Here is a 19,690-nt window from a genome sequence, read left to right on the forward strand (position 1 = left end):
TGGACTACGCTAATTTTGCAAGAGACCCAAACCTATTCTTGAATAATTGCTATTGTTGTTTGGGTCAAAATCGGTCACGACGGAATCAATGTCTGAAAGTTTGTAAAAATCGGCATGAACGTTTTTACGAAAAATAAATCTTCGGAAAAGATTTATTCTTACGAAGAGCCCCTGCGGAAGAAACACGAGATATCGGAGAAAAGCCCGAAAAACGTAGCGACCGAGCTCGAGCCAAGCTCGGTCGCCACGTAGCGACCGACCACACGTCCCACTCGGTCGCTACGTAGCGACCGAGCTCGAACCAAGCTCGGTCGCTACGTAACGACTGAGCTCGAGCCAAGCTCGGTCGCTACGTAGCGACCGATTGTCCGTCTCGCTTGGTCGCTACGTAGCGACCGAGCATCCATCTCGCTCGGTCGCTACGTAGCGACCGAACGTCTGTCTCGCTCGGTCTCTACGTAGCGACCGAGCGTCCGTCCCGTTCGGTCGCTACGTAGCGACCGAGCTCGAGCCAAGCTCTGTTTCCATGACTGGCACCCGATTACCAGACGAACGTGCACAAGCAGTTCGATCTCTTTGTTCACTCTTGAACTACGTTCGGCTGCCTTTCGTAAGGTTCAGTCCGAAATCAATAAAAAAACTTTTCTGTATTTTCTTCGTCTTTTGTTATCGAGTTGCGAGTCAAATAGGTTTGAGCTTTTAGGCCGCTGGAACTAGGTAACTCACTGACAGCCTTTGCGGCCAAAGCTTTTATGATCTCTTGTAATGATCGCAACGCTCTCACGCGGACTCGAAATAAGATCTACTGTTTTCTCTAAACTCGTTTGTTATCTTTTCATGATTTCCGCATATATTTGGTCACTTGCCGTTGGCTCTCGCAGAGATCCGGGACCACTGGGAAACTAGGGTTCTCCTACTTTCCTAATTTAAACGGAAATCGACAGTGCGAATTTCGGTTCCCACAGTTTGGCGCTAGAAGGAAAGGGGGTACAGATTACTCTAACTCATAGCCGCAAAACGCTTGATCAAAACAATGTCTGGAAATACGAAAGAGAAAATCGCAGTTCGCAACAACGCTGGTAAGAAAACTCCAGCCGCCACTGCACCTATGGCCAACGCCTATGCTAACGCCACAGTTCTTGAGAAAATCGAAAACCTTGCTGCGACTTTTCGCCATAGGAAGTGCAATGAAACGAGCTCGCGATTTCTCTTTTTAAACATAAAGGGAAACGATAAATCTTATCAAACCCCGTAAGTTTGGCTCTTTGCCGAACAAAACAAATCTCAATGCGTAAGGGTTTTACCAAAACAGGTTTTCCGAAAACATTTCGGAAGGGTAAAACTTGTTCTCCCAAAAACCGCAGAAAACCCCTAGGTTAGCGACCGAGCAAGCACACGGCTCGGTTGCTACGTGACGACCAAGCTCAAGTCAAGCTCGGTCACGACGTAGTGACCGAGCTCCAGCCAAGCTCGGTCGCTATGTAGCGACCGAGCAAGCACACAGCTCGGTCGCTACGTAGCGACCGAGCACGCACACGGCTCGGTCGCTACGTAGCGACCGAGCTCAAGCCAACTCTCCACTCGCTACGTAGCAACCTGACAGGCCTAGAAAAAGGTCCTCCTTTGCGTTCTCTTTTGAATCCTCATCGTAACGCTTTTCGTTTCGTCTCAATCGGAGTTTCCGTTGAGATTTTACGACGAAAACAAGTAGGACTCTTCTTGGCTTGCTTCCACTCGCTACGTAGCGACCTGTCAGACCTCTACTCGCTACATAGCGACCTGTCAGGCCTCAGAAAAGTCCTCCTTTGCGTTCTCTTTTGAATCCTCATCGAAATGCTTTTTGTTTCGTCTCAATCGGGGTTTCCGTTGAGATTTTACGTCTAAAACAAGTAGGACTCTTCTTGGGTTACTTCAACTCGCTACATAGCGACCTGTCAGACCTCCAGCTCGCTACATAGCGACCTGTCAGGCCTCAAAAAGCTCCTCAGTTGTGTTCCCTTTTGAATCCCGATCGAAACGCTTTTCGTTTCGTCTCAATCGGAGTTTTCGTTGAGATTTTATGACGAAAACAAGTAAGACTCGTCTAAACTCTTTCGCTTGCTCCTACTCGCCCTAACCTCCATCTTTGTGTTCTCCTTCAAATCTCGATCGAAACGTCTCTTGTTTCGTCTCGATTGGAGTTACCATCGAAACTTTACGATAAAAAAAAAAAAACCGCGAAGACTAATTTTGTCGCGTGGATTCAGATTAATCGTATAATACGGCAACGGTTAACTTAACACCTTAGCCGCCTCAACTATACGATTACGTTGAACCTTTTTATTGACTTCGTATCAGTCAAGTTCGGAAGATAAATGTCAAGTTTCAAAGGATAAACACCAATATCGAAAAAGGCGAACATACACAAGAAGAGGAAGGGGAAATGAGCAAGCAAAACTGAGAAGAGACAAAACTGCATCTTCGAGAGAACTTAGGTATTTGCGACTTGAAATTTTTGAAATCAGACTTGGAGTTTTCGTAGGAAATTACTAAGAAATAAAAACGCCTTTGAGACTGCCATAGAACTTTAGGGAACTTAAAACCTGGGTGGATAGTCTAGCGAACTAAGTCTTAGGTGATTTTTCCTGTCTCGATATATTGTCCCATAACTGTTCGTCCAGATCTTGCAAACCGATCTAAACTCTCCGAAAATCGAGAAACGATCGCCACGCATATCAAGCTCGCTTCCTAAGGAGAGAAAAAACTAGAGACTTGAACGTCGTCTTAAAACCGATTCGTTTCTGGCAATCCTCTCGGAACCGACATATTCCAAGTCTTGAACCTGGAAACAACCAAATCACAGTCCAAGCGTCGTCTTCAAACCGACTCGGACTGTCGATCATTCTATTCCTCGAGAAAAAGGGACGGAGTTGGTGCGTATGCTATACTCGTATACTCCCATACTTCAAAAACATATTCAAACAATGTGATGTCTCGTCAAGATCAAGAAAACGCTTTCGACAAGAAAACGCTTTCGACAAAGCAAACTCTCATAGAAATATGCGGAAAAATATTCATACAATGCGATGTCTCGTCAAGATCATCCTAAAAGCAAACGACAATCTGAGATTCGTCTAAACGCTAGGAACTGATCCAAACCATGTTGGAAAAATTCTCAAAGACTATACAGCATCTATCATCGCAATCATTCGTTTAGAAAACCTCTGCCAAACTTCAGAATGAAAGTCGATGATTTGCTGAAGTCATAAAGATCTTTTCCGATTTGACAAAACGAGTTTCGTATAAGAATCATTATACGAGAAATCTTCAGGCATCAAAGCATCATTCTCATTTTCCGTTGAACCAACAGACTAACGGAAAAACATCAAAAACATTTGCGACAAAGCAAAATCAAGAACAAAAGTAACAGAAAATACGACAAAGAGAACACGTCCTCCCCGCTCGTCGACTAAGTCTATCGTTGTTTAACTGATTCATTCAAGAAACCTGAAAAAACGTTTCGCGACTAGATCTCGGTGAAATGACCTTTGGTAAAACTCCATGAGTGACTCAGAGAAACTTTCACCGAAGAATAAAAACAAAAGCGAAAAAGTTTCTCAAAAATATGCGGAAACATCGTTATTTTAACATCTCCATATGTCGCGACAATTTAATAAATTCGTAAAAACCGGTCGCCTGTTACTTACGCAAAAAATCCTTCGTATAATCAGATCATGTCATACAAAGTAACTTTCGAAAGTAAACGTAACAGGTTTTACGAAAAAGTACTTTCCTTATAGCAAAAAACCAAGCTGTATGATCCGACATTGGACTACCAATATAAACTTTACTTCCTCGCACCACGATCTGAAAGGTCTCATTCTTTAGCCCCGCGACTCACTGGCATCCGCTCTCATTCAGCTTGGTCACGTCCGAGCAGGAAATCACCCCGCAACTGACTCCGCACGGGCTCTGTATCGAGCTTCTTAGGCTTTATCTCCCTCGGAAACAAAGGAAACAACTTCCATACGAATAAAGGAAACATTATATGAAACTTTCATTGTATAAATTAACCCTAAAGTGGAAAAACGTTTTCTACCACCATGGGCATAATCGGCCTATCAATCTCGATAAACGCCATTAGTCACTTGCCCAATTACGCCTTTCCTTCGAAGCAGAACTAGGTTACAGCATCCCCTTTAAGGACAATTCTAACCGACTTGACCTTATTGACAGCACGAAAGTGTCATGGTCTAATCCTTTGGCAACAACGTCCTTGGCTATAAAGCTGAGCACAGCCTTCATGCAAAGCCAAAAAAATTGAGCGACCACCGCTCCAATAACTTGACGGCTAAACGGTAATCCGGAATTTGTCTTGAAACGCCAAGTAACAATTACACAAACAATTATCGTACCACCCAAAAACGGGAATCATACGGTAAATTCGTCATAAGAAAACTCAGTCCTAACAACCAAACAGTTAACGGAAAGGTTCCACTTGTCAAAAATTGACCAAGTTCCATATACTACGATTCACTTTAAGCCCGCTGTGTTTTACTCGTAAAATGCGGCATGTAAGGAAAACTCGTAACAGAGCTCCTATAGCTATACGGAACATCCTCAAATAGACACGAAAGAAATCTCGGAAGGCCAACACCACACAAAGCACAGTATAGGAGGATGCCTCTTTCCGGGGACAAATTTACGCGACCCCTTGGTCCTAACTCCTCGATCGCAAATCAAATCCAAACAGGAACAACAATTCTGGCTGCGAACATCCGTAGTCACAGCAGAATGTTTCCCAAACGCAGGGCTAAGACTAATCCCTTGCAACATCGCGAAACATGTTCAAGCCCGCGAACATTTCAAGCACGAAACGCGGCATACGAAAGAATGACAAATCTTCAGCATCGCGAGACGTCGCAGACGCCTAAAGATTCGTTCTTCGATGAAATTTTCTTCCTCGATAAAAACACTTTCTTGGAAGACCATACAGTCATACGCACTAACATCTTCTCAAAACATATCCTTCGCGAAGACTCAAAACGGTTATTTTAACCATTAAGTTTGTTGCTGATCACAACAAACTCTTAACATCGTAAACAGACTTAGCCATCTCGTAGAGATGACTCTCGTACATCCGACACAAGGATAATAGCGCTTTAAAAGAAACCCAAAATTTTTGGTCAACACTTCTAGGAGGCTTAAAAATTGTCCTTGGAGGGATGCTCGGTTCCAACCATACAAGTCGTATAAGCCGAGAACCTATCGCGGACTTTAAATCGGTATGGAATCAGGATGAAACCGAAACGGGATAAGTAAGTCGAATTAGTCATCGCACCCTCTAAAACAAGGAGTAAACCTAGGTCTTGCCCTAAACCCAGCGCACTGGTCTCTAACATCTCTAGGCATAGTATTAAAAACCTTGATACGAGATCCCAAAATTTGTCTCTTTGCCAATTTTCGAGCGTCTTCAGAAATCCCGCAAGTTTACACACTGCGGAAAACTCTCGAAACAAATCACGGATATAGCAGTTCACACAGAGTTAGATTACGAGATGACAACTCGTAGTCTTCCTTCTACACCCATATAAAATGCCATCGGCAGCAACACGCCTGATAACCTCTACATAAAAACCAGACCGTAAAGGTCTCGCTGGAAAACTAGTCATACAAACCTTAACTCCAAGACGAACTACGAAAGGCTTGATCCCTTCAACAATGGTACGTAGGCAGCCGTCATAAGGTGCAGCCCCAATCTTATCGCGTTCAACTTTTAGAAGAGCGAGAAGACCACTTACCACAGACCTTTTCGACCATAAATTCCGCCTAACTCACCTAACTTGCCTAACTTGCCAAGCCACTCGCTAGAACCTCACTCTAGAAGCTCATGGTTGTAACAAGCTGGGGGGCTAACTGTTGGGGTCAAAATCGGTCACGACGGAATCAATGTCTGAAAGTCTGTAAAAATCGGCATGAACGTTTTTACGAAAAATAAATCTTCGGAAAAGATTTATTCTTACGAAGAGCCCTGCAGAAGAAACACGAGACATCAGAGAAAAGCCCGAAAAAGGTCGCATGGTCGCCACGTAGCGACCGAGCACACGTCCCGCTCGGTCGCAACGTAGCGAACGAGCGTGCGTTCCATTCGGTCGCTACTTAGCGAACGAGCGTGCGTTCCGTTTGGTCGCTACGTAGCGACCAAGCTCGAGCCTAGCTCGGTTGCTACGTAGCGACTGAGCGTCCGTCTCGCTCGGTCGCTACGTAGCGACCGAGCGTCCGTCCCGCTCGGTCGCTACGTAGCGACCGAGCTCGAGCCAAGATCGGTCGCTACGTAGCGACCGAGCGTCCTTCTCGCTCGGTCACTACGTAGCGACCGAGAGTCCGTCCCGCTCGGTCGCTACATAGCCAACGAGCAAGCGTTCCATTCGGTAGCTACGTAGCGTCCGAGCTTGAGCCAAAATCGGTCGCTACGTAGCGACCGAGCTCGAGCCAAGTAGCGACCGAGCGTCCGTCTCACTCGGTCGCTACGTAGCGAACGAACGTGTGTTCCGTTCGGTCGCTACGTTGCGACCGAGCTCTTCCGAAACGTCGATACGACACGAATCCATGCATTCTCGTCTACCCTTCGATGCTGTCTCCCGAATACCGTAGCGAACCCATTTCATGTTTTCCGCCATTCGAAGTCATCAATCAATCTTTACGATAAAAACTCGGAAAGTTCGTTTTTATCGAAAGAAGTCGTAATATATGCTTCAAGTCGAAAGACGGCCCAAAGGGACCTAAGGCATGACTCGAAGCCCACCTTACGATTTCTTAACCAGCAGCCCGTAAACCGTGGGACGGTTTACGCTTGGTTCGCAAGGAAAGATAAATGTCAAGTTTCCGCAGATAAATGCGAAATTTTGAAGATATTTACGAAGATCGGGAAAAATGGAACATCTCAATTTTTAGGCTATGACGGCTTAAGGGCAGAAGGGGAAAAGCGTAAACCGACCTAGGAGCGAGTATATAAGGAGTCCTAGGGGAGAGGCATGTGAGACAACTTTTTAGACTCAGAAATCTCGGCACTTAGAAACTCTGAGGCATTATTCTCGACATGCTCTGTTTCCATGACTGGCACCCGATTACCAGACGAACGTGCACAAGCAGTTCGATCTCTTTGTTCACTCTTGAACTACGTTCGGCTGCCTTTCATATGGTTCAGTCCGAAATCAATCAAAAACCTTTTCTGTATTTTCTTTGTCATTTGTTAACGAGCTGCGAGTCAAATAGGTTTGAGCTTTTAGGCCGCTAGAACTAGGTAACTCGCTGACAGCCTTTGCGGCCAAAGCTTTTATGATCTCTTGTAATGATCACAACGCTCTCACGCGGACTCGAAATAAGATCTACTGTTTTCTCTAAACTCGTTTGTTATCTTTTCATGATTTCCGCATATATTTGGTCACTTGCCGTTGGCTCTCGCAGAGATCCGGGACCTCTGGGAAACTAGGGTTCTCCTACTTTCCTAATTTAAACGGAAATCGACAGTGCGAATTTCGGTTCCCACAATTGTAAGGGAGACGGCTCCTCTTCTTGACAGAGAAGATCATCCTAAACTTGATTTATCGTTGGATTTATATGCCGTATTATTCAGTTATCATGTCTGGTTCATCTTGTGTTATGTCTGAGTAGTCAGCTAGCTTGTCTAGGGTTCTACGGTGTTAATCGCAAGTCTAAACATAAATAAGTAAATCTATTGTGTCTTCGTTCATCTCAGCTCTTAATGCTAGCTTTAACCTGATCACTTACTGCTAGATCTTAGGTTTAATCTACTCATTAACCGTGTAGTAGTTTGCTTGATATTGAATGAACGAGCCGCACATCTCTAGTCAGCAAAAGTAGATACTAGAGTGCTCGGTGAACCTATCGGACTTGATCTCTATTACTTGTGATCTATCCTTGATCCAAACGACAGTTTAGGTATCAAGGTCGAACCACAAAGGGAACAGCACCACGACAGTGGGTTGTTCTACTAAGTGTGATCTGTGTTCTAGATTGTGTTTTAAGGAGCTTGAATAAATGTTTGGTTGAGCTTGACACCCAATGAAAAACCCTAGATCGGCTTATCTCTAATATTGAATTTTAATCATCTGAAATCATTTACTTTACTTGCACGTCACAACTTAATTCACAACCCCATTTTTAGTTTTAGCTAAGTTGAAAACTTATAAGAATAAAGTGTAGACTGGTCCTCTGGATTGAATCTCAAATACTACAATTACCACTGTTAACTTGACAGTAGGAAATGTTCAGTTTAAGTGTATCAAGTTTGGCGCCGTTGCGACGGGGACTAGATATTTTACCTTTGTTTTTCATTTCTATATTTAGTCTAAAACATCTAACTTGCTTTTCTCTCTTTGTTTCAGCTAATGATCCCGGTGCATTACCAGTAGACATACTCGGAACAACGCACAAGGACCATTATTCACGCTAAGTAACGAAGAGCTCGCAAGATTAGAAAGACAGAACCGTCAACAACTGCGTCCTACTAACACCACAATGGTTGATCACGGAGGCGAAGATGATCTCACTGCTGCAATGGCGCTTATGCAACAACAGATGCAGCAGATGCAACAGACCAGCAATGCACAAGAAGCTGCTCGCCAAGCAGCCGGCGACCTCACTGCTCAGCAAGTCGAGCAACTAGGCGCTCCCATCGGAGAGCGAAACCTTCCGCGAAACTTCCCCACCACCCTCTCCAACATCATCCCTCCTCCCTGCACTCGACAGGATTATGAAATCAAACCTGCTTTGATCAGCTTGGTATAGAAGAAAACGTTTAACGGTCTCGCGGCTGAAATCCCTTTGGACCACATCGAGAACTTCGAGAGAGTCTGCAATTTCTCTCGCGCGAATGGAGTGCCACCAGACTACGTCAAATGCACGTTGTTCCCATTCTCCTTGGAAGGGAAAGCAGCTCGTTGGCTTGACTCGCTCCCAACCGGTACGCTCACTACATGGGAACAAGTCAGAGCAGCGTTCTTAAGCCACTTCTACACTAAGTCCAAAACCGCAGCTCTGAGGCATAAGATCTCGAATTTAAAGCGAAAGACCGACGAACCTTTCTATGATGCTTGGGAACGTTACAAGGAATATCGAAGGGAGTGCCCTCACCATGGGTTTGAGGATGACTATATACTGAAAGTGTTCTATGATGGAGTGAGCTATGAGTTTCGCAATGCTCTAGATTCTTCGGGCAATGGGGATTTCATGACCCAAACAACACCTGGTACATTCGCACTGATTGAAAATATGGCGTCCAGCTGCCTCAACAAGAACAAGGAGAATGATCGCTCCAAAAGCGTAAACAGCATAGACGACCTCGCGGCCAAGGTTGACCAGCTGTTGAAGGGTAATCAGAGCCAAGTGTTCATCATGGAGGAAGCTGCATCAGAGAACAATGTTTCAGACTCTACACCTGAAGGAGACAATACTGTGTATGATGAGCAAGAAGTGAGCTACGTTAATGGACAAGGATGGCGGTACAAAAACTACCACCCGAACCCTAACGTCAGGAACAATCCTCACCTCTTTGCGTATCCCAAGGCTGGCAAACCAGTTGAAAACGCGCAGAACAGTCAAGGGCAGAACAGCGGCTATCAGAAACCATACCAGGGAAGAACATATGTCCTGAGCCAAGCGCAGTACAACCAGTTCCAGAACCAGAAACAGCAAACGGCTCAACAGACCACTCCTTCGCCAGCGATTGCTCCGTAAGACGAGATAAAGGTCTAGCGACGATGATGCAGCAGTTGCTCAAGGGTCAGCAAATTCAAGGGAAAGCATTGAATCAATTCACCACGGAAATCAACTCCAGGATGAACCACATGTTCAATGACTTGAGTACCAAATATGATAACGTAGCTAGTCATATGCGCCAGATGGATGTTCAGATCGCGCAGACAGCCGAGAGCGTCAAGAGGCAGCAAGGTACTCTACCTGGAAAGACCGATAAAAACCCTAAGGAATGCAATGCCATAGCACTGAGGAGTGGAAGAACCCTACCGGATACAATTCCCAAGGAGCTGTCAGCAGCGGAAAGGGTAAGCAAAAAGAGGGTGAGCAACCACGATCTGAACCACCCCCTTTGTCTGGCGAGGAACCGGAACAGTCTGCTGAGACTGATCCAACCCCTGTCGCTCAACCGGTTGAGCCAATTCCTCCACGCGAATACACCCCTAAGGTTCCATATCCTGTTCCGGAAAAGACATCTCGCAAGGATCGGGAGGAGACCAAGTGTAAAAAGATGCTAGATGATCTAACTATCAAGTTACCTCTTGTGGATGCGATCCAGATGATACCTTCTATGCGCAGCTTTATGAAAGGGTTGATCTCTGGCTAGGTAACTGGAGACAGTGAACTATTGGTGGTTTCAAAAGAGTGCACTGCGGTACTTCAGAACAAGCCGATTATGAAATTGGATGATCCAGGCAAGTTTGTTCTATCCATACAAATTGGGAGAACCGTATTCACTTGTTCTCTATGTTATATGGGTTCCAGCGTCAATCTCATGCCTTACTCCGTGGAAAAACGATTGGGCTTCACAGACTTCAAGCCGACAAGAATCTTCCTGGTGTTCGCTGATAGATCAGTCAAGTCACCGGTGGGAATTCTGGAAGACCTTCATGTCTGAGTGGGTAACACGTTTGTTACGACATTTTTGTGGTTTTGGAGGTTGAAGAAGAACCGAGAGATATACTCATCCTAGGTCGTCCTTTCTTGTGCACAGCTGGTGCAATCATCAATGTTCGACAAGGAAGGATTGATCTTCACCTAGGAGACATTGCGATGAAGTTCGAAATGAACCAACTGCTGAAGAAACCGATGCTAGATGCGCAGACCTACACCGTTGAGGATAAAGTTCAGGCGCTTATCCCTCAAGAAGGAATGATTGAGGAAATCCTGACCGACGATCCACTCAAGCTAGCCCTGATCCGTTCTAAGACAGAGCATAACATCATGAGCATGGATGCGGATGGCTACAACAATATGCTTGACTCTGCCAAAAGCATGGAAAGGCTTGTCATCAATCTAAGTCTGGGGGAGAAAGACCAGAGCAATCAGAGCGATGCCACTGGAGTAGTCGCTTCGAAAGGCGCTACCAAGCCGAACATGCAACTCGACGATCCATGGAGCGAACTGAAAGCTCCAAAGATAGAGCTTAAATCACTCCCTACGGGGCTCAAGTACGCGTTCTTAGGGCCAAATTCCACTTATCCTGTTATTGTGAACACTGAACTGAACAATGTGGAAACAACTAAACTTTTGTGTGTGCTAAGAAAGTACCGTAAGGCATTAGGTTATTCTCTAGTTGACATTCATGGCATTTCACCTGATCTTTGCATGCATACAATACATCTAGAAGATGAATCGATGAATTCTATAGAACATCAGAGGAGGTTAAATCCAAATCTTAAAGATGTTGTAAAGAAAGAGATAATGAAACTTCTAGAGGCTGGTGTGATCTATGCCATCTCTGATAGTAACTGGGTTAGCTCTGTTCATGTAGTTCCTAAGAAAGGTGGAATAACTGTCATAACAAATGAGAAGAATGAATTGATCCCTACTCGAACAGTAACTGGACATCGCATGTGCTTTGATTTTCGCATATTGAATGTTGCGACTCGCAAATATCACTTTCCACTACCTTTCATTGATCAGATGCTTGAACGATTGGCTAACCACCCATACTATTGCTTTTTAGATGGTTACTCAGGTTTCTTTCAGATCCCTATCCACCCAGATGATCAGGAGAAGACGACGTTCACATGCCCATATGGCACGTTTGCCTACAGGAGAATGTCATTCGGCTTTTGCACTGCTCCTGTGACCTTTCAACGTTGCATGATGTCTATTTTTACTGACCTGATTGAGGTCATAATGGAAATTTTCATGGATAACTTTAGTGTCTATGGAATCTCCTTTTATGTTTGCTTGAAAAACCTGTGCAGGGTGTTGCAGCGATGCGAGGAGAAGGATCTAGTGCTAAACAGGGAGAAGTGTCACTTCATGGTCAAAGATGGGATTGTTCTCGGGCACAAGATCTCTGAGAAGGGGATCGAGGTCGACAAGGCAAAGATTGAGGTGATGATGAGCTTGCAACCCCCAACGTCAGTCAAGGGAATCAGGAGTTTCTTAGGGCACGCTGGTTTTTACAGGAGGTTCATCAAGGATTTCTCAATGATCGCAAGACCGCTCACGAGACTGCTCTACAAGGACACCAAGTTCGAGTTTGATAGCGACTGCTTGACTGCCTTCCATACTATTAAAGGAGCCTTGATCAGTGTGCCGGTTGTTCAGCCTCCAGACTGGGACTTACCTTTTGAGATCATGACAGATGCGAGTGATTTCGTAGTAGGAGCATGTTGGGGTCAAAAACGGTTACGACGGAATTACCATCCGAAAATCCTTGGAGATTGTATTTCCGAAAGAGATAGTAAAAAGGAAGATGTAACTTTCGTAAAATATAACCAAACACGAAGTTTTTACGAAGAAGTATCCTTGAAGATTCAAGCCAAACTAACCAAGCTCGACCGTTGCGTAATTACCACGCATACACGCTGTCCGGTCGCTGCGTAGCAACCAAGTCCGAGCCAAAGCTTGGTCGCTACGAAGCGACCGAGCTCGAGTCAAAGCTCGGTCGCTACGTAGCGACCGAGCTCGAGCCAAAGCTCGATCGCTACGTAGCGACCGAGCGCTCGTCCCGCTCGGTCGCTACGTAGCGACCGAGCGATCGTCCCACTCGGTCACTACGTAGCGACCGAGCTCGGCCAAGCTCGGTCGCTACGTACTCGGTCGCTACGTAGCGACCGAGCGACCGAGCCGAAGCTCGGTCGTTACGTAGCCACCGAGCACTCGTCCCGCTCGGTCGCTACGTAGCGACCGAGCGATCGTCCCACTCGGTCACTACGTAGCGACCGAGCTCAGCCAAGCTTGGTCGCTACGTAGCGACCGAACGTTAGCGACCGAGCGTTCGTCCCGCTCGGTCGCTACGTAGCGCAATTTAGGCAATTTTCCGTTTTTGTTATTTCGAGCTGCGAGTCAATTAGGTTTAGCCGTCTTAGGGTTGCTAGAACTAGGAATCTCGCCGACAGCTCTCGAGCCCAGGCTTATACCTTGTTGTAAATGCTCATACGCAGATTCGGAATAAGATCTACTTTGCTCTCTTTTTCGATTTCTTATTCTTATCGTTGTTATTCTATTGTTCTGATTGCTTGACGTGTGGTAATTAGCAGATATCCGGGTCCTCTGGGAAATTAGGGTTTTCCTAGTTTCCTTATTTAAACGGAAATCGACTGTGCGAATTTCGGTTCCCACAGTTTGGCGCTAGAAGGAGGGGGGTACGGATCAATCTAACCCGCAAAAGCCACATCACTCTCGATCAGACATGTCAACTAAGGACGCGGATAACGTGCAAACTCCTCTTAACGGAGGCAGCGGCACCGATCTCCACACTCCAGTAGCGGACGTATCCGCGGCCAACGCACAAGCCAACGCCGCGACGCTCGAGGAGTTTAAAAAGATGTTCGCCACCTATGAGAAAAGGTCGGAAGAACAGGATAAGCTCGTGAATACCTTGACCCAACAGGTTGAAACCTTAACGGCAAGGACCCAAGCAATCTGCCCCAGAGGAACCACCAAAATCCGCGGGAAAAGGCTCGACTTCGCTACCCCACTCGACAGATCAAAAGTCGCACGGGAACGACCTTCCGGTCAAAACCCTAGCGAAAAATCTCCCATCGAAAAGGGGAACCCTGAAAGTCTTCCGCCCCCTGCAAAGGACTCGGAGGATAACGAAGCCAAACACATTGACCTGGATCCTAGCGATGTTTCCAACGACACCGACGAGGACGTCGACAGACATCCGAGAAGGACCAGAAGCCGATCTGCTCGAGAAGGCTCCCCGTTCGAAAAACCAATGACGAAAGAGGAAGAAATCGCCTATTGGAACGAACAGGAGGAGCTGGCTGAAAGACAAACCGAGCTCACTCGCAGTAAACGCCGACAGGCTCGGAAATCTACTGACGAGACATCGGATATCCGCGATCTTCGCGACTACATCACCAAGACTGCGGCAGAAGTGAGGGCCGTAAAGTCTCAAATCCATCATGCTACTAGTGCTGCCCCCGAAATCGATCGACTGTTGGAAGGAGCTCGGAAGACCCCTTTTACCAATCGCATTTCGGACATGAGGGTGTCCGATCCGGGAAAAATTAAAGTACCGAAGTACGATGGTACGGCCGATCCAAAAGCGCACCTTCAGGCTTTCCACATCGCGATGGGAAGAGCTAGACTGAAGGATGGCGAAAAGGATGCCGACTACTGCCGCCTGTTCGTTGAAAACCTGGAAGGAGCAGAACTTGAACGGTTCGCACGCCTTCGTCGTAACACCATCGGGAGTTTCAGACAGCTCGCATCGGAATTTCTCAAGCAATACTCTGTATTCATAGACAGAGAAACTTCCGATGTTGACCTCTGGAGTCTCTCCCAGAGGAAAGACGAACCCCTCCACGAGTTTATCAGTCGGTTCAAGCTGATAATGTCAAGGGTCAGTGGGATAAGCGACAAAGTGGCCATCGACGCGCTGAGAAAGACGCTCTGGTACCAGTTGAAATTCAGAAAGTGGATAACTCTCGACAAACCACGAACGATCCTGGACGCCCTCCACAAAGCAACGGACTACATCATAGTAGAGGAGGAAACTAAAGTCTTATCGCCAAAACATAAGGCGGTAAGACCATCCTCGAAAGACGTGGACCCGAAAGGGAAAAAGAAGAACTCTTGTAACGGCAAGTACGTCCATCACGATGGGGAAGATCTCCAGGGGGCGCATAACTATGCGATCAACTCGGATCGGGGTCGGACCACGGGCAACACATGGACTCGCAATCAAGGGCATGACGAAAACACCTTCTGCGAGTTCCACCAATCCCGAGGACATTCCACAACCAACTGCAAAGTCTTGGGAGCAAGGCTGGCCGCGAAGCTACTCGCTGGAGAGCTCTCGGAAGTAACTAGCGTCAAGGATCTGATCCTCGATTCTGATCGCCCTCCAAAGACGGACAGAAATCCGTCCGCTGAAAAATCCCCTCAACAAAACCAGCCTGGGGATAAACGCGGCAGGAGGCCAGACGACAAAGGGAACGATAACAATCGCCGCAGAGTCAATATGATCATCGGAGGATCACAATACTGCGGCGACACTGTGTCGGCCATCAAGGCTTACCAACGGAAGGCGGAGTCGAGCGCAAATTGGTCTACATGGTCTCCTCCCCGAGATGGCCAAAATTGCTCGATCACCTTCACAAAGGAAGAGGCCGGCGGCATCGATCAACCTCACTGCGACCCGCTCGTCATAGATCTCGTTATACGAGACTTAGAAGTCGGAAGGGTACTCGTCGACACGGGAAGCACGGTCAACGTAATCTTCCGCGACACTCTCAAACGGATGAGCATCGAACTCGGAGAAGTAATTCCGACGCCAAAACCACTCACGGGTTTTTCAGGCGAAGTATCGATGACTCTTGGATCGATCCAATTGCCAGTCATGGCCAAGGAGATCACGAAAATCGTCGAGTTCGCGGTGGTCGATCATCCCGCTATCTACAACGTGATCATGGGAACCCCATGGCTCAACGCCATGCAGGCAGTTCCGTCAACCTTCCACCTGGGTCTCAAATTCCCAACCCCAAGCGGAGTCGCGGCCATCTGGGGGTGCCAAAAACAGTCGCGGCTATGCTTCCTCGCAGAGCACAAGTTAAGGCAAATCACGACTTCTGCAGCTGTAAACGGCAAGCGCACGAAGATAGACCAATCTTCGGCCAAAAGCACCCCGGGAAAAAATGAATTAAAAACGTCTACCAACGCAAACGCATCGGACGTCGAAGCTCGACACAAGTCTGAAGCCCACGCTACAACTCAACCGGAACATCCGGAAAATAGCGTTGACCCAGCCACGATCGACAAGGTCAAGGCGGACATCGCGACATCTACCGCCGAGTAAGAACACTCGCGGCATGAAACAGAACTACGAGATGGCTTGATCCTCGAAAGGGGTACGTAGGCAGCTCGTCAAAAGACGAGTTCAGCTATCCCCCTCTCTAAAAAGGGGGGAGTGGGTGCGTATACTCGTATACTCCCACTTAAAAAATCGCCATTATTGTAATCGAGTTTTTAAGAAACTTCAAAAACTTTTACTACAATATACGTTGTCCTTTTTATCGGAAAACGTTTACGCTTCAGTTAAACACAAAAAATTTTCAGGACACGCCTGGAAACATTAAGACTCTTGTCTGCAGCCTCATCCGGCCCAAAAATCGTAAAAAAATCATCATCCTTCAAACGCACAAAGATACACGTATAATCCTCGAAACAACTGCGAGACGTCGCAAAGTTAAAATTCGAAGATAATACGAACAAATTGTCCGAACGCGACCACCAAAACCTTACACCCCGTTCGTCGATTGGCCCCGACGAACACGCCAGCCGTCTTAAACAAACGCAATTCGATCACTCTTTTGATCTTTAAAAACGTCCAGCACAAGGACAAAAGCGCGCTACAACAAAAATCCGAAATTTTGGTTTAGCACTTCCAGTTAATTCTGAGAAGATGCTCGATTCGTACCATACAAGTCATATAAGCCGAGAACATATCGCGGACTTTAAATCGGTGCGAATCAGGAAGAAATCGCAACAGGAAAAACGATAGCCGGCTAGTCACCGCATAAACCTTAACCGAAAGTAAACCTAGGTCTTGCCCTAAACCCAACGCTCTGGTCTCAAACATCTCAAGGCATGATATCTAAAAGATACGAGATCCTAAACCATGTCTCTCCGTTCGTATCTCAACGTTCTCGAAAATCGTAAAGATAAATAATTTTTACGAAAATCACGAACGAACCAACAGATTGAACGTCTCATCGGAATTAAATATGAGACGACAACTCATATTTACTTCAAACCTACTCAGGAAAACTGGGAAACGAAAACATTCATCATATAAATAACCGCTAAAGCGGTAAGGGGATTCAAAGCCACCAACGGCCAATCCCGATAAACGATAAAAACGGCCAAAACAGGCCCGTACAAATCTCTCGGCCACAATCGGCCATAAACATGAAACAGAAAGACGAGCATCTCTCTTTCGATAACTATTCCACCTCTCATAATCCAAAGTCAAAGTCCCCGGACAACGAAGCACCGAACGCATCCGCGGGACGATCCACTTCCTCGCCATCATCGGGAAACCCAGTCGAAACCTCCTCGGTATCAGGGGAAACCGGGATGGAATCCCAGAACCCTTGAATCCGCTCGTCGATCGGAGGGATAAGCGCCTCAGCGTGGGCACGTTCATTCATCCCACTCTTCATCAAGCTCATTTCCTCCTCAAACGCATAGTCATCGGCTCGCGTCCTCCAAAGACTTCCGACCGAACCGCGGCACTCACGAAAGTCACCCACCAAGGTAAAGGCATTCTTGAGGTTCCCATACTCAACCTGGAATTGAGAGGCACGAGTCTTCATCACCTCGACGATTTCCCTCTTGCCTTTCCTTTCCGCTTTGCGGATGGCCCGCGCATGATCACGAGTAAGTTGCGCCTCTCGCTCCAACATCTCGCCTTGCACGCGAGCGAGATCCCGCTCCGCTTTCTCCGCTTTGAAGCGGTAGACCATGGCTTCTCTATGGCCCGCCTCAATGGCCGAGCCCAGCAAGCTCAGGCCCTGCAAAATCGATTGACATGTTATAAATATATATATACATAGGACAATCACCAAAAATTCTCAAAAAACTAACCCCATTGATGATGCGAGATCCTTCCGCAACGACTCTCGGCCTCGCCGATTCTTTCGTAGGAGGAGGAGCATCGAAACCCGGTGGCAGATCAGCAAAGAAATCATCGAAATCCGGAATAGGGACCTCGCTCGAACCACTCCCATCGCCGTAAGCAAGGTTCGGATCCCATCCTGGAAGCATAGAGTCATCCATCGAAAATTCTATGTCGCCAAGATCGACATCTTTTCCCTTCCGAGAGCTCGACTCCGGCACAGCTGTTGGAGCTTCGACGGGATTCTGGTCGTCAGATTCGGAGTCGCTTCCCGTGTCCGCAGCCAAAGCAGGACCGGGTTGCACGAATCTCAGTGCCTTCTGAACCCTCTTCGGCGTAAAAGAAGTCCAGAAGAAGGGACCGTTCCTGAGAAGACCCCTCACCGCAATGATGTCCTCAGGGAACGGAGCAAGAGGATTGATGAAGGGACGATCATTCGGCAACCTCCGGAACAGTGGAATGCAACTCTCTTCGACGGACGCAGCGTCTATACGAACAAAGAAAAACAACTTCTTCCACGAGTTGAAGTTCGAAATGAACTTCTTAACCACTGACATAAATTTCCGAGGGACCAACCTATGCTTATCCGTATCTGTGACAAGTTGAAGCCTCAAAAGCGCTTCATAATGATCGACGGAAAGGGAAAGGCCATGCTCGTAGCTTAGGATCAGGATCCCAATAAGATGCTGAATGGCAAGGGGAGTCAACTGGCTTATCGCAACTTCGAAACGGTCCAACACTCGGACGAGAATTTCGGGTATTGGGAACCGTAGGCGACAACGCACTACGAACGCCTCGTAGCAAGTGAAGTAACCCTCTGGGGGGGGGGCTGTTAGCACATTCCCCACGGCGAGGAACCCGGAACTCCACACCATCCGGGATATGGTAGAACGATCGCATGATCGCGAGAAACTCGTCGGTACTCCTGCTTGCATCTCCTTTCTCGACTCCACGATGGGTCAGGACCGGGAACGACTTCTCCTTGGGAGGGGTCAACGAGCCATAATGAGCAACCCACCATGCCTCGTTCTAGGCAGGATGTACCGAGTGAGGCACGAACTCCATCTTCGGAACAATGAGCTCTTCGTAAACACTCGCGGATGAAGACCCTTTTTTTTTTCGCAATATTTTTCTTGCTCGACATCTTTAAACTTCTCCTAAGAAAATAGAGGAAAAGGGTGGAGAGAAAGGAAGAAATTTTTTTCTTAAGAAAGATCTTAGAGAAAGACAAGAAAGTGAAAAAATTATGAAACAAGTTACCTCCCTTCTTATAAGCATGAGGATTTACTGTTCAAGCTCGGACTTTCAGATATTAATTCCATCCATCACGCCTAACTTGCCGAACATGCCTAACCGCACGCTAGGATCCTACGATGCATGATCCTAACGGGCTGGGGGGCTAACTGTTGGGGTCAAAAACGGTTACGACGGAATTACCACCCGAAAATCCTCGGAGATTGTATTTCCGAAAGAGATAGTAAAAAGAAAGATGTAACTTTCGTAAAATATAACCAAACACAAATTTTTTACGAAGAAGTGTCCTTGAAGATTCAAACCAAACTAACCAAGCTCGACCGTTGCGTAATTACCACGCATACACGCTGTCCGGTCGCTGTGTAGCAACCAAGTCCGAGCCAAAGCTCGGTCGCTACGAAGTGACCGAGCTCGAGTCAAAGCTCGGTCGCTACGTTGCGACCGAGCGCTCGACCAGCTCAGTCGCTACGTAGCGACCAAGCTCGAGCCAAAGCTCGGTCGCTACGTAGCGACCAAGCGCTCGTCCCGCTCGGTCGGTACATAGCGATCAAGCGCTCGTCCCGCTCGGTAGCCACGTAGCGACCGAGCGTT

The 19,690-nt window shown here is 47.0% G+C and overlaps 1 non-coding gene and 1 pseudogene across 1 annotated transcript; both read right to left on the reverse strand.

The window, feature by feature from the left end:
• LOC125585011 overlaps nt 1-19,690 on the reverse strand; it is a 36,874-nt pseudogene that overhangs the window by 1,652 nt on the left and 15,532 nt on the right.
• On the reverse strand, nt 9,037-9,143 carry LOC125586684. Its single transcript, XR_007323219.1, has one exon. It is a non-coding gene; the product is annotated as a small nucleolar RNA R71 (small nucleolar RNA).

Source organism: Brassica napus, chromosome C4 (assembly GCF_020379485.1).
Source record: "Brassica napus cultivar Da-Ae chromosome C4, Da-Ae, whole genome shotgun sequence".
In the NCBI taxonomy this organism is placed as follows: domain Eukaryota; kingdom Viridiplantae; phylum Streptophyta; class Magnoliopsida; order Brassicales; family Brassicaceae; genus Brassica; species Brassica napus.